Source organism: Lepidochelys olivacea, assembly GCF_965140295.1.
Source record: "Lepidochelys olivacea isolate rLepOli2 genome assembly, chromosome: 2".
Lineage (NCBI taxonomy): Eukaryota > Metazoa > Chordata > Testudines > Cheloniidae > Lepidochelys > Lepidochelys olivacea.
Genome location: NC_140412.1, coordinates 93280114 through 93294825, shown reverse-complemented (window position 1 = coordinate 93294825; position 14712 = coordinate 93280114). Strand labels below are relative to the sequence as shown.

The 14712-nt window shown below is 41.8% G+C and overlaps 1 long non-coding RNA gene across 1 annotated transcript; it reads right to left on the bottom strand.

The window, feature by feature from the left end:
• Window positions 1–209: 209 nt before the first annotated feature.
• LOC311515327 lies at window positions 210–9740 on the bottom strand. Its single transcript, XR_014710106.1, has 3 exons — window positions 9570–9740; window positions 1753–1884; window positions 210–335 (listed from the first exon to the last, which is right to left on the bottom strand). It is a non-coding gene; the product is annotated as an uncharacterized lncRNA (long non-coding RNA).
• Window positions 9741–14712: the final 4972 nt, after the last annotated feature.

Sequence of the window (14712 nt, the reverse complement as noted above, 5' to 3'; positions counted from 1 at the left end):
GAGGCCAGAGAGCAGATTTCCCAAGTACTATAAGTGTCTTTTTTCTCATTGAAATGAAGGTTGTCTTGCTAATGCAGCTAGTAAAGTGATATTCCTTGGAAAAGTCACATCTGACAAAATGTCTGGTACCAGGAGCTACTGAATCAGATTACATTTAAAATGGAATAATTTGTTCTTTGCTACTATGAATCACATGAGTGTCTGAAAAGGCTAAATTAATTTGAAGGGATCTTGGAACTGCTAATTAGGCAGTCTTCTGATATGGCAGCAAGTGACTTACTCATTAAGCAAAGCTAGACTCGTTCAGAGTTTTCCTGATTGGTAGACTGAAGACCCTGGGGACAAAGGAGAAGATTTTAACATAAAATTCCTGTAGTATGAACAATTTAAAGATCAAAAGAGTTTCTTTATGTTCATAACATTTTGGTTTTGGATTGAATGCTCCTTGTTTAATCAAATCTGAAGTTCCTTCATTTGACAAAACTTTCCTTTGTTTCACTATGACGCTAAACTGCTGTGACACTACTAAAAATATTCCAGATCAGATGGTGATCCAGTTGCTCACCGTGGGCCTACTCATGTGATTAGTTGCACACCAGTGCATAAAATGGGGTAAAATAGGCCCACTTCACCCAGTCTACTGGAGCATAAGGGAGCACTTAAATTGGTCGAACTTTCTCAACAGGGAACTGTGAGGCAAGAAAGGGTAATTTTAATGGTTGGACACCAAGTAATTTTATTTTAAAAGCTACTAAAAATATTCAGTTTAGAGAAACATGAAATGACAGACCAGCTCTTACTAATTGTTTCTCTTACTGCCAACCCAGTGGTATGACTTCTGCTATTTTAGTCAGAGGGGTTCCACTATATACCTTTGGAGAGACCATGATCAAGACCAAGTAAAACTATCACAATGGCTAGCCATGGCTATTTCAGTATCAAAGATATGAAAAGAAAATATTAAACGAACACAAATGATAAACTGGTTACTTCAGTTACAATCTCTTCTGTACGCCTCTCTCTGGAGAGCTTTTAACAGAGATTACACCCTTGAAAGTGAACCTGCGACTTTTCTCTTGCAAAGTTGACACCAAGGTCTTATTTCCCAAAATTATTGTGATGCTAGCTGCCTTAGAAATCTAAGATACACTAAGGTTTATAGCTGAGCAAAAGAACTTTGGAAAGTTGGATCCTGTTGGTTGTTAATAATCAGATAGTTTGTAACTGGGCAAAGTAAGCAATCTTAACTAAATCATATGAAATTGAAGAAAATATTTCGGTTACTTAGAAGAAGCCGTTTAAAGAGCTGTCTTGAGACAAGCCTATTATGAATATTAAGAATCTTATATCCAATTAAATCTCACTGTTTCTCTGTGTACTAATGTTTAGCCCCTGTCTCCTCTCCAGGAATACACAGTCTAACCACTTATTAATTAACAGGAGAAAGTGTTAGTATTTTAAGTGAAACAGTACTTTCATATCCCAATTAAATCATTACAAGAGTTTTAAATCAAATCCCTTGTCTAAATTAGTCTTCTCTCACTAACTAAGCCATGTGGAAGTTTTGGACAGGTTTTCCTGGGGTTGGTTTCTTTTTGAGTCTTCTCTGTTTTTCTTAGCTGGCTGCAGCAGCTTCCTTGTAAAGAGGAATAGAATGAGTTGCGATGTGCTTCACTTCAGAGGGTTTGGGGGCGGGGGGGGGGGGTTGTATTCTTCTCCTTCCTATTTCCATGAAATTATAAGAAAACACACCTGTGCCATTCTTGTTTAAATTCAAAGTGGGTTGCTGTCACTCTGTCATTGTCTCCATGCTTTCAGGGTTTACTTAGGTGACATCTTCAGCTCCTGACTATGCAGTCTGCCTTTATTTGCCTTTGTTTTTTCCTGTGGTGGGAGAACATGAGAACTTTCAAAGTTAGTTTAATTCTCTTCTTATTTAGTCCATTTTCTGAGATTGTTTCACTTTTCTTGGTTTGACAGAAAATGAAGTTCTGTCTTCAAAAATGTGCAAACACTCCTGTTCCAAATATATATATTTCTGCAAAGTCTTTTTAAATTAAATAACTCTTATAAAGTCTTTAAGCTTAAATAAATAAAAAGTTGTTGATTCTGATAACAATTTTTTAGAGATGATTCTTGTCTTCCGGAGTTGGGTAAGGGTTTGCTTGTGCATGCCAGTAATTAATTAATTCCCCATTAATATAAATACTCTATAGTTAAATGGCTTCTGACATTACTTAGTTTAGCATCAAATGACCTTGCTATATTTGCACATAAAACATCTTACTGTTCAGATAGCAACGATATCAGTTAGTGTACTAAGGCTTGCATTTTGATACAAAATATTTGCAAATATACATCTCAGAAGAAGCTTATGCATCTTAAGCATTTGAGAAACAGAAACGGTATTCACATTTAAATGCTTGCCGGGGCAATGGCTGAGGGTCACGTCATGCTGCTGCTGAATAGGGCCCTGGGCCATGTATCTCTGGGCAGCCCTGCTGGGGCTGAGTGGTCTGTTGCCATGGCTGTCACAGGAGTGCACCCCTCTTCTTCTGCCTGCTTCAGGTGGGGTGAAAGGAAGGGCTTGTGGGGCTTCAACTATGGGCAGGGGTAAAAGTATCTTAAAGGATTTACCAGTACGCCGGAGTCCTGACCAGGGGGCGTGGTCTCAACCGGAAGAGGTGTGGCTTCAACCAGAAGAGGCAGAGTTTTTAAATACCATTTAAAGGTCTTGGGACACCAGCTGCCATAGCAGCAGCCCTTTAAATCAAGATTTAAAGGCCCCAGGGCTCCGGCTGTGGTAGCAGCAGCTGAACCCCCGGCCCTTTAAATCACCCCCACGGCTACCAGTTGCAGAGGCGGCTAGGAGCCCCAGGGCTCAGGAGTAATTTAAAGGGCCCAGGGCTCTGGCCACCACTACTGTAGCGGCGTCCTGGGCCCTTTAAATCACTGCTGGAGCCACAGGGGCTCCCCGCTGCCGCTGCTACCGCAGGGCTCAGGCAGAGATTTAAAGGGCCCAGGGCTCCGCTGCAGTAGCTCCGGGCCCAGGGCTCCGGCAGCAAGGCTCAGGTGACAATTTAAAGGGCCCAGGGCTCCGGCCGCTGTGGGGAGCCCCGGACCCTTTAAATCGCCGGCCTGGGGAAGCCAGTCCGGTGCGGCACGGCGTACCAGACCATGCCAGCTTACTTTCACCTCTGACTATGGGTATGTCTAATGGCCTTGCAGGTGCCCAATTCAGGAGCTGCTCTGAGGGTGCCAGGCGGAGTGCCCAGTCCCTCCCCCCTGCCCTTGGGGTAGCCAGCTGAACATAGGTAGTCCACAGCATGGGCATAGGAGGGACCCAGCCCTGCCCTACTGGAGGCACTGAGAGTAGTGGCCTCAGAGGTGGGTGATGGTTCATTTGGGGAGCTTTGCTGGGGAACTATGAGCCTGGGATTGTTGCCTCATGCGGAAGAATGTGTTCAGTCTTCATAGGAATGGAGACTGGATGAGGACCAGTGGCCTGCAACCAAAATGGATAATAGTTGTGGGATAAGTGTCACAGCTGGGCAGGAGCCAGGACTGGGGCTGGGACAGTTTTCTTTGCAAATGGTGGTGAGTCATCAGTAGATTGATCACCCAGCTGTGTTCACTGAGATACTCCTAATTTGATGCAGCGGTAGCTATGGTCAAGGAGCGTGGCCCTGGGGTGACTTTAGCTAAATGTGACATAAAGTCGGCATTCCAATTGCTTCCAGCGCATCTCAGACTTTAACTTGGTTTTCAGTTTGAAGGCCACTACTATTTTGATAAAGCCATGCCCCTGGGGTGTGTGGTGTCATGTGCTGCTTACAAAAGAGTCACTTCCATGTTGAAGTGAGTGAGTGCACTGTTTTATGATGTATGCCAGTCTCATGCAGAATCTCACTGACTTCTTATCTGCAGGAGAACTAGGGACGGACAACAGCAAGTACTTGCCTCAGGCATTCCAGAACCCAGCTAAGTGCCTTGGGATTCCTTCTCATCACTTAAAAAAAAAAAAAAGACTCTGCCCAAAGTCATAACATTACCTGGACATTGAAGTGGGTGCAGTTTGGGGTGTTTATAGATTATCTGCACCAATGTTGGCATTGGTCAAGACACTGATACAGGCTCTCAAAGGGGCAAAGAAAATTACACTGCGGGAACTACTGGTAATCATGAGGCCGCCTAAACTCTGGCCAATTTCTAGTGCGGTTAAAAGGATAAAATGAATGGTTCCCAGATGTAAAAGACTGAGATTTTGCTGAGGGGCCTTGGAATCATGAGCTAGGGTGAGACCTTGTGGTCCTCATGGGCCAATGTCAGACCTTGTGGCCCTCATGAGCAGAGACCACTACCTTTCTGCACCCTCTGTCCCCCTTGCGGGGGAGTGGTCTGGTAGGACTCAGAAAGGCCTGGGAGGTAGGCTAAGGAGACCCTACCCTGAGTCACAGTTTATTTGGTAGGGTGCCTCCCTGAGGCATTATGTGCCAAAGGCAGAAACTTAGGTGTTTAGGGAACTCTTAAAGTGAAAATTTAGGCACCTAGTGAATTTAGGCGCTGACAGGGTTAGGAAGCAGCTGCCCCCTAGCCCACTCAGTGCCTAAATTCACTAGGTGCCTTTGTGGATCTGGCCTTGAAAGTTATCAGACTTCTTGTGTGACATACCAAACAGCTGCAAATGGTTTTCTTCTCTCCCCGAAGAGACATTGAGGCTACCCATGTATTTTTGCTGGCGTCCTTGATATTTCCTTTAGTAGCAGAGTAATGTTTGGTCACCTGCCCCCAGAGAGACACTGGCCTAGTGAACTGAGATATATGCAGTAATCAGCTATATTTCCTACTATGATATTTTGGTCATTGTAGACTAGTTAAGAAATAGAGAAACAGTCTACAGAGTGTGGGAGGGTCATTTTTTAAGGAATGCACTTTTAATAATGTTTCTTTGTAAAAGTGCTTTGAGCTCTATGGATGAACAGGTCAATATAGAGTGCTAAGAGTTGCTGATTACTGCTAAAACTGACAAGACATTAGGTTGTTTCCTTACAATTCTATGAATACTGAGAAGTCAATTAACATCACTCACTAACTAACTAGACTACATTTGTTTCCTTTACTATAAAGTACTTGTAAAAATTTCCTATTGTTTCTTTTTTATTCTTAGTATCTTCTTACCAGTAGCAAAGTGGTCTTGATAGTGTTAACTTGGTTACCTCAAATATTGTGGGATGGAGCCCCCTCTCCACCCTCTTACTTCCAGTTTTGTAAGTGGGCATCCCTCTCTTCCCCCTCCCGCCTCCCCCTTCCCGCCACACACACACACACACACTGTAATGTTGCAGTTGAATAAAGCAGCAAGTTCCCACCCTGCAGAACTGTGAGTAGAGAGTTAGTTTTTGCAGAACTGAATGGCCCCTGTACAAAATTACCTAATTATATTCACAATGGGATAAAGAGACCATGTACTTTTAGATCCAAATTAAACCCCAAAGAAGCACTGTTCAATAGGGAAGAGTCATGGGTTCTAGTGGTAGGAGTCAGAGGTCAAGAATAACTAGGCAAAAAGGCTCTGACATGAAATGGGGAAGACACCCAAACAAGGGCCATAATGAAGGCAAGGCAGAATTGTTCTATTCTTGAGTCTGAGGAGGAGGCATGTGTCTCTGGTGCAGAAAGAGAAAAGGATGAAAGAATATTTGTTCTTTGGTCCAGGCTACAATTTGAATTTGGGTTAGTTGATGTCAAAACACAATTAGAAATTGTGAGACAGACAGGCCCCACAGGATAAATCCTAAACTTGCAAACCACCCCAGTGCACAGAGAGAACCCCACTCAAGTACTGGAAAGAAAAGGAGTACTTGTGGCACCTTAGAGACTAACATTTATTTGAGCATAAGCTTTCATGAGCTACAGCTCACTTCATCAGAGTGCTCAAATAAATGTGTTAGTCTCTAAGGTGCCACAAGTACTCCTTTTCTTTTTGCGAATACAGAATAACACGGCTGCTACTCTGAAACCTGTCAAGTACTAGAGATTCCAGTAGCTCAAGGTGTTCCTTGCATGCCATTTTATGCTTTCATGGAATCATAGAACCCTAGGGTCAAAAGGGACTGCAAGGATCATCTCGTCCAGGGGTCCCCAGTGCAGTGCCCGTGGGCTCCATGGCGCCTGCTGGGGTATTTTTGTGCGCCCGCAGGACACCCCGCTGCCGAAAAGCGTTGCCGTTTCTTGGCGGCCAGCTGCCGCTTCTTGGCGGGGGCATTTCAGCGACAGGGTGTCCAGCACCCACCACAGTCTTCTGGAAATAGTAATATGCTATTCCCACAAGAAAGGTTGGGGACCACTGATCTAGTCTAACCCCCTGCCAAGATGCAGGATTTGTTGTGTCTAAAATTATGCTTTAATTATGTTCACTGGATTATTTTGATGCAGGCCTTTTAAATTTTTCATTATACTGTCTGTGTATTTGTAGAATTATTAAAGATAAGCAATACAGATCTAATAAAAAATATTTCAGGTGAACTTTCTAGGAGCTTAATTAAACAAAAATTGTCTCTGTTCTCTGTGGCCCTGAGCCTGCGAAAGCTTATGAGTTTTAGTAACTCTGCTCATCTGATGAGTTTTATTGGAGACAATGGAACTGCCCATGTGAGTAAAGTTACTCGTGCGGTTTCAGGATCTGGCGCTATAAGTGTAGATAAACCAGGGCTGAGTTTGGCTACTGTAAATGAAGGAAGCTTCTTTTTTTAAGTCACTGGGAGTTGTTTCTTGCTGCTCCTAGGGCTGAATTCAGCCCACTATTCTCGAGGAATTGACATGTTCTGACTAGCTCAAAAATATAATTAACAGTTGAAAGGGAATTGTAAGGGAATTTATAATTTAGACTATTACCAAGAGCAATTTGACCTTAGCAGTTGGCTCAGTGTGATTTGCTTGACAATTCAATTTGAAGGTTAAAAACACTTCTAGCAAATATGGGGCCCAGAGTAAAATATCTCAAAAAAATAGGAACAGTTTAAACTTTTTCCAGTGGCTTTTATTAGCTCTGGATTTAAGCGGAGCAGTAAAATGCCTATTGTATTCTGCCCCTGCCTTCGTCTCACCTTCCACACAAACACACACCAACAACTGTGAATGAAATTAACAAGGATGCCAGAAATAGCCCGAATCCCAGTCTGAACCAGGGAGAGAGCAGCAAGTTTAAACTGTTCCTATGCAGGCAGCAGGCTATCTGGAGAGGCTTCTCCCTCTACTCCCTGCTACAAGCTAGAGGGGAGCCCCTGCAGCCCCTGCTGAGGGGGAGAGTTGGGGGAACGGACAGCCTAGCCGTGTGGGCAGCCTGGCTGGAGGAGAAACAACAAACAAATGTGACAGTGAGTTTTACCTTTCCAAGCTTTTATTGGCTTTGAGTTTGAACTTTTTGTTCTGCAGCCAAAAGAGGTGAAAGTAAGCCAGTACAGAATGTTCCACTTATTTGCCGGTACACTACTGCATCTTTTTTTAAACCGGTACTCTGTACCAGACCACCTTACTTTCACCTCTGTCCTCACCAGACTGAGCTCCCTAAACTGTTATATTTGTAAAAGCAAAATGAATCACATTTTAGACATTTTAAGTGCATCAAGTTTTGTTGAAGCTTGAAATGCTAAACTGGTCGAGTTAAGCTGATTGTACAAATATAAAATATTAAGCAGTTCAGTAGGGTCAGGACCATCATTAACTATCAGTGCCCTATAGAAATGAGTCACCTGATTCATTTCAATAGCCACACCTCCATCAGGTAATCACAGGTGCACCCCTATAGAGAAGCAGCAAACTGCCTTCATGGGACCGCAAAAATCAGTCTGAGCTATGCAGGATGAAACTACCGTAAATTAGGATTCCTGGGGAAAATCCCAAATCTCTCTTCCTCGATTACTGACATAAAGTGACTCTCTCACTCCATGCAGGAATAGAAACTCAGTTCTGCTCATAGCAATGCTTGTGAAAGTTTGCAGCGTATCAATGTTCTTATTTTTAATACAAGATTTAAGCATAATTTTGAAGCCAGAAATAGTTTGATCTGAGTGACTGGGCACACAGAATATCACATATTAAGTAAACAGAATTTTACATATGCAGAGATGTGAGAAAATTCTCTTTGAGAAAAAGAAAAATATATATAAACTGCAGCCAGCCTACATTTTTTCCTGACTTTTTAATTGGTGTCTTGCAGTATCTTTGGAAGAATTTCTACCCCCAGTGACACTTCACTGAGAATGAGAAATCTTCCCCTATTTACTTTAATAAGGGGGACAGCTTTTATAATAGCATCTGTTACATTATTTATCTTATCACCTTCTCCATACTGACCTCTAGTTTAAGGATGGTGGTAGAAATAATGGACAGGTATTTTGATTTCATGTATTTTTGTAGCACTGTCTTAAAAAAAAAAAAGAAAAACTGAGAAAATAAAAAACGAACTTCCTGAACAAAGGCACAGCTCCTGCCTACACATAGCCAAAATAAAATCTAATTGATCTCTCTACATACACCCCATGAAATAGGTTTGCTTTTGTGGCAGTTCCCTCATCCCCAATGAGGAGTGTTGTGCTTCCAGTACTGAAAACTAGGAACTCAGAAGCTAGATAAATGCGGTCACTGAAACACAGAGCGCTGTGCCCAAAGTCCTACAGCAGATCAATCACAGAACCAGAAAACTACCTAGGACTGAAATCCAGTTGAAGCCCTATTAAAATCAATGGAAGTTTAGCCAATGACTTCAGTGGGGCCAGGATTTCACCCCAGGTGTTTGGACTTGCTGTATCCAGTGGACTATGTTTGTTTAAATGACTGAGTTATAGGAATGAGTAAGCAGACAATTTTGTTTCTGTAATCTATAATCCTCCTTTCTCCACACCCTTTCCTCATTCCTAGTGCATATTATAACTTCATTGTCTACTAAGTCCATCATTTACTCCCCATTTCTGCAAGTAGATTGCCGAACACAATCTCCTGTGGGTATGTCTACATTGCAACTGGGAGATGGGACTCCCAGCACAGGTAGACAGACTCATGCTGGCTCAGCTCAAACTAGCAAGCTAAAAAAAAAAAAAAAAATAGTGGGGATGTTGCAGCACGGCCAGCAGCTTGGACTAGCTACCCAAGTCCGCCTCTCTGACCATCTGGGTCCAAGCACAGGCAGCTAGCCCATGCTGCCACTTGGGCCACAACATCCACACTGATATTTTTAGCACACTATCTGAAGCTGAGCTAGCAGGAGCCTGTCAGCCCACTTTGGGAATCATACTTTTCAGCTACACCCTGTGCTTTGAGTGGGACTTCACATGCATTCAGTTCCCTTTGCCAACGCATCCACCTGCAAAACTGGGACCTTGGACTGTAAACTTTTTAGGGAAGGGACTTATTTTCTCTGAAGCATCTAGCATATTTGAGAGTGAGATAAAAAATATTTTCTCACTCTGTTAAAAAGTAGGAAACATCAAATTCTGAAGAACGTTTAGCCTACATACAACAATGCCACATAGATATACAGCTATAACGAGAGCTTTTTATATGCTACTTACCTAGTAAATAGAAAGTATGCATAGCAAATAAGCTTCTCTTCCAAACACACAGATCTTGGAACATAGTGCCTCCCAAATCATGTAGGTGGTATTGATTTGAAAGCAGATGTGTCATGAAACTGACATGGACTGGTCAAGGGAATTGTTTGAACTTTTCTATGATAAAATGGATTCAACCCCGTTCCACTTCGTTATTTCCTGTGAGGAGAAGGATGTTGACTTGTAACTCAGCAGTTAATGCTTATTTGATTAAAGATTCATGTTACCATGACAGCACAGTAGAATGAGTCTTTCCTGTGAAAGACCAGTGAACTGTCTGGAACTGGAGGATGCCTTTTAAAAATTCTAATTTTAGCTCAAGTAATTCATCATTCTCCCAGCCACTTTTTAAAGTTTTGCTGGCATTCTACGAAATGCATTAAAGAGGTTGGTTTTCTACCATCTAGTGTAAAGTAGTATTTGTGCTTAGAAAAAGAAAGGAAACTCTGACACCTGTGAACTGAGGAGTGTGTGACATTTCATGACTGTCAAATTAATAACTTTCACTTATTAATTTCTCATTGAAAAGCACTTTTGTGTGAGTCACTTCCAGTTTGTAGTTTGAACTGGATAACCTGTACATTTCTGCTGGGAAAGGTTGTCTATTCTAGTCAATGGTGGGTGACTTTTGATGTGAGAAGAAAAGGCTGTTAAAATATTCCTAGGGATAACATCTGGGGGATGCTAATTATGCCTATTCTCCTCTCACATTTTACACACAGGTGAGTGAACATGTGGATTCTGAATGGCTTAGAAACAGGATTTACCATGTGAAATTACTAAACTAGCACCTTATTTTGATGCATCAGAAACCAAGAAGAGATTAGCTCTCAGGGTTCTGTTTCATTTCACTGGAGATGTGAAACAATACCAGTCTTTTATTCTTAGCTACAGTATGTTTAAGCTCTTTGCTGCAGGGTTTGTGCCATAATCCATAGCCCAAAAAGGAACATTGGCATGCTGGAAAAGTGTGTCTCCTGTAGTTAGGCAAACACGCTCATTTTTCACCAAGTTGTGTTCATATCCCATATGCTGCTATTTTCATAGCCTGATAGCATGTTGGAAACCAAGATATAGTGCTGGTCCTATGGACTGCTTTGATCAATGACAACCTTTTTTCTAAGGTGGCTATGCCCTCATTTGTTTTCTCAAAGCAACAACCTACTCAACTGAAGTTCATAGCAGTATTTTACTGCAACATACATTCTGGAGATTAAAGTGTGGTAAATTTAGAAGTAGTTTACACTGCCTTTATAGTGCAGTCAAAGTTAGGAAACTACTAATCCAAACACTGCGAGCACTAATACTGAAAGATGGGCTTGACCCAAAAGCCCAAACTCCTTAGCTGAACTTGTGAGTAGAGTCCTGAATTTGAATCAAGATCAAGATTTGAATTTGCTGGCTGGTTTCTTTCTATATAACAGTCTGATCAAAACCCTGGATCCAAAAACCCCAGAAGGAATTCAAGATCTTCAGCCTGCTGCTTGGACTCATCTCTGTTACTAACATTTCCCGTTTTTCAACTTAAATTGATATGAATAATTAAACTTCTTACTTCAGGGCATGAGAAGATAAATCAGGGAACCAAAAAGAAATTCTTTCCCACTACCACCATGTTTAACATTGCATAATTGTCATGTGTATTATAGGGCAGGATGTTGCCTTTCTCTAAAGCTGAACATTGCTGAATTATATGGACCAATGGTTTAATCCACAACAGAAATGTACAGGATCAGAGGAAAGCAATTTCAAACTTCCTGGGTTTGAATACAAAGAAGAATAAATCACTTTCCCTGATTCAGGCAAAGTTTTGTATACGTGACAAATCTTATCTGTGCTGTGACCACTACAGACTTCTTCTTCCTCTGCATTTCATTTTTGAGAAGAATAACGAACTGTCAGGGGATCAAAACATTCTAAAAGGTATACAGAGACAAAAAGGATGCAACAAAGGAAAATGGGGCAGGGGAGATGGGTGGCAGGATGAAAATCTAATTAAAAGGGAAAGATTAAAAAACTGAGGGAAAACGTTTTCAAATAAAGAAACAAAATAGAAAATATAACCACAATGCCAAGATCAGAAACAGAGATCAGATGTGACAAACACTAAAAGGAAAAGGTGTTAGGAAGAAAATTTAAAACAGAAATGAAAAGAAATATAGGGAAAGTGTGTTACAACCGACTTAAAACCAAGGACAGAGAAATGCTGTCTAGAGGGAGAATTTGGGCTTGTTTTCCCTGAAAATTTTCCCCTCTTCAAAGGGATACATCCACAGATCCTCAGTGTGTAGATTGTTCCCAGGGTCCTCACCTGTCTGCAGCTATAGGGAGCAGAATCAAAATTAATTGGATGTCTGATGAGGGATTAGCCCCCCATCTCCTGGAGACCCCCTCAGTTTTGAGATGTTTCCAAAGCTTACCCTTCCAGACCGTGAAACAGAAAATTAATCTCATCCTGCATCAGCACTTTGCAAAAATAATACTCAGCAAGAGAACATTATGAACAACAAGAAAAAGTTAACTACTGCAGTGAACTTTAACCATAAAAAACATCCTTTTTAATGGACGGCCCAATCTGTGGAGCTGTCCCTTTGAAGAGGGGAAAATTTTCAGGTAAGCAACCACAAATTCTTCCATTCTGTCTCAAGGTTAGGTCCACAGATCCTCTGAGAGATTTTTCCTCGACAGTCACAAAATTCCTAGGTAGGGAACAAAATAATGTCACTGAGAGACAGGATTCCCTTACTCTAAGGTCCTGCACACTGTAGTGATTTCTTAGAATAAAGAAATCACTACAGTGTGCAGGTCTGTTTCAACACAAGTGACCAGAATGTTCCTTCCCTGCCATTTTCTCATGTTTCCTTCTGGGAACAACAGGAAACTGGAGAATCCTTATATACATGGTTGCCCAGGGCACTGTCTTTGTGCAGGATGTGATCATCTCTAGAACGCTCAAAAGGGTGCCTACTCATGTCCTGGGACACCTTCTCAGGAGAGTAACTGCTGATCTGATCTTGTCCCATCTTTCTTCTGACAGATTTTGTGGGCCTCTGTGTCTATCAACATTTCTCCATTTTGGGCAGGGACTATCTGTCTATTTTATGTATTGTCCTAAGTTAATGCTGCTGACAAGAAAAAAAATTTGAAACTTTTGAAATGTGGTGCTGGGCAAGATTTCTGCATATCTGCTGGATGGGAAAAAGATAATATTATTGGAGAGAAGCAGATCCTGATGTTGGAAATCAAAACACAGACTTACGTACTTTAGTTACATTAGGCATAGAGATGGAAATAACCTTGAGAAAGTTATTATGGAAGGAATGGTGGAGGGTCATCATAGTAGGAGATGACCAGCAAGAAGGATGGATGATGTGCAGCAGATCACTGGAAGGTCAGCTGCTGAGTGCTCAAAGTTAACAAAGGATTGCTTCTGAAAATTCTGCTATGATGTCACCAATATTCAGACATAAATAAATGGATTTGTGATGTTTTGGGGATCACCTAGATGGTAAGGAGTTCTGTCTCTACCTGCCCTGTATCTTCAGGGTGCCTTGGTGCTGTGCAGCTATGGTCCAGAGCCCTGAGACCAGTAGCCCGCCCACAAGGATAAGGCCTCACCCTGGTTCTCACCAGCCTAGTTACTCCTTGCAGGGTGACACCAACATCCCTTCCAGTTCTGAGTCTCCCCAAATCCATACTCCTACAGTTCTTAATTACCAGACACTCAGACCATTTCCTCATGTTCATCACCCCCCAAAGGCATGAAACCAGCCCCTCAGTTATCAGTTCACTTTGGCACACACACTCCACATAGTTTGCACAACAGAGACCTGCTTGGGATATAAAAATAAACAGTTTTAGAAAAACTCCAGATCCAAAGATGAAATAGTAATGGAAAGTATACATATACAAGTTACCCAGAAAATAAACGTTAAGATGCAACCTCAGGCTTTACACTTCCATATTAGATACATTCCTTTTTCCGCCAATACAAATTACCTATTGCCTTTGAACAGTTTCTAGCATACTCCCTACCTGTAAAGGGGCTCCAGCTTTCATGGGCAGCTTCCTGTCAGGGGCAGTCTGTTGGTTTCTAGATGGATTTCACATCAAACCCCTTCAATTTCAAAAGGGTTTGCAGTTCCCCCCCCCCTTCAAATCACTATGGATATTCAAAGTGAGTAAATCCCCACTAGTCTCAATATCTTGCCATTAACTCTAACGGCCCATCATAGTTTTTTTCATGGGTTGTACACTGGATCATTACTTGAGTCTGTTTTTGTGTAAATATCTGGCTTGGAAGGTGCATCTCCCTGCCTGATCACCCACCACCCTGCTGTAAGATGGAGCCGAAGTTTAATAGAGAATTTGTGCTCATATGTATAAATTTGTAACCATAGCCCATATACATATCTTATAATGATGAAATTTAGCACATTACAAGCTTTAAGACTTTACTAATATATATTTTTACAGTAAAGTAACATTGTAGCCAATCAGTTGATTTAGCTGCCTATTGTGGGGGGGGAGGCAGAGTTAAACCTTCTGTTATCCCCTTGGGGTGTCAGAACCCTGATTATCCGAGGATTCACTTATAGTCTAAAGTACAGTGGAGCCCTGATCAGCGTCTCCTGGCACTACTGTAATGCTGATTATTAGTAGTATGGCCAGGCTTTTCAAAGTTGTTGAGACAATTCAACTCCCATTACCATCAATGCAGTTTGTGAGTGCTGAGCACTGCTGACACTTGGCCCATACGTCGAAGTATCTGAAAACTTCAGGGCCCTGTCTTCAGTCCTTATACAGAGTGGGAGCTCTGAGCTTGCCAAGAACTCACTGTTGGCAGATTCTGCATTTGCCTAATCAAGCTACCTGTTATGAAATATTATTGGTCTTTGCTGAATGAGCCTCACATTTTAATTAGTTCATAACCTAGCTGTGTGCTTTAATGAATGGGATTATTTTCTTGTGAACCCATTCCTTGTAGAAAAACAATGATCTGTGTCTTTGATAGTGCATAAGGTTTTCAGTTCTACAAGAAAAAAAAAATGAGTTGATTCACTTTTACTCAGGGGTATTGTTCCTTGTAAGTAGACATTTTAGA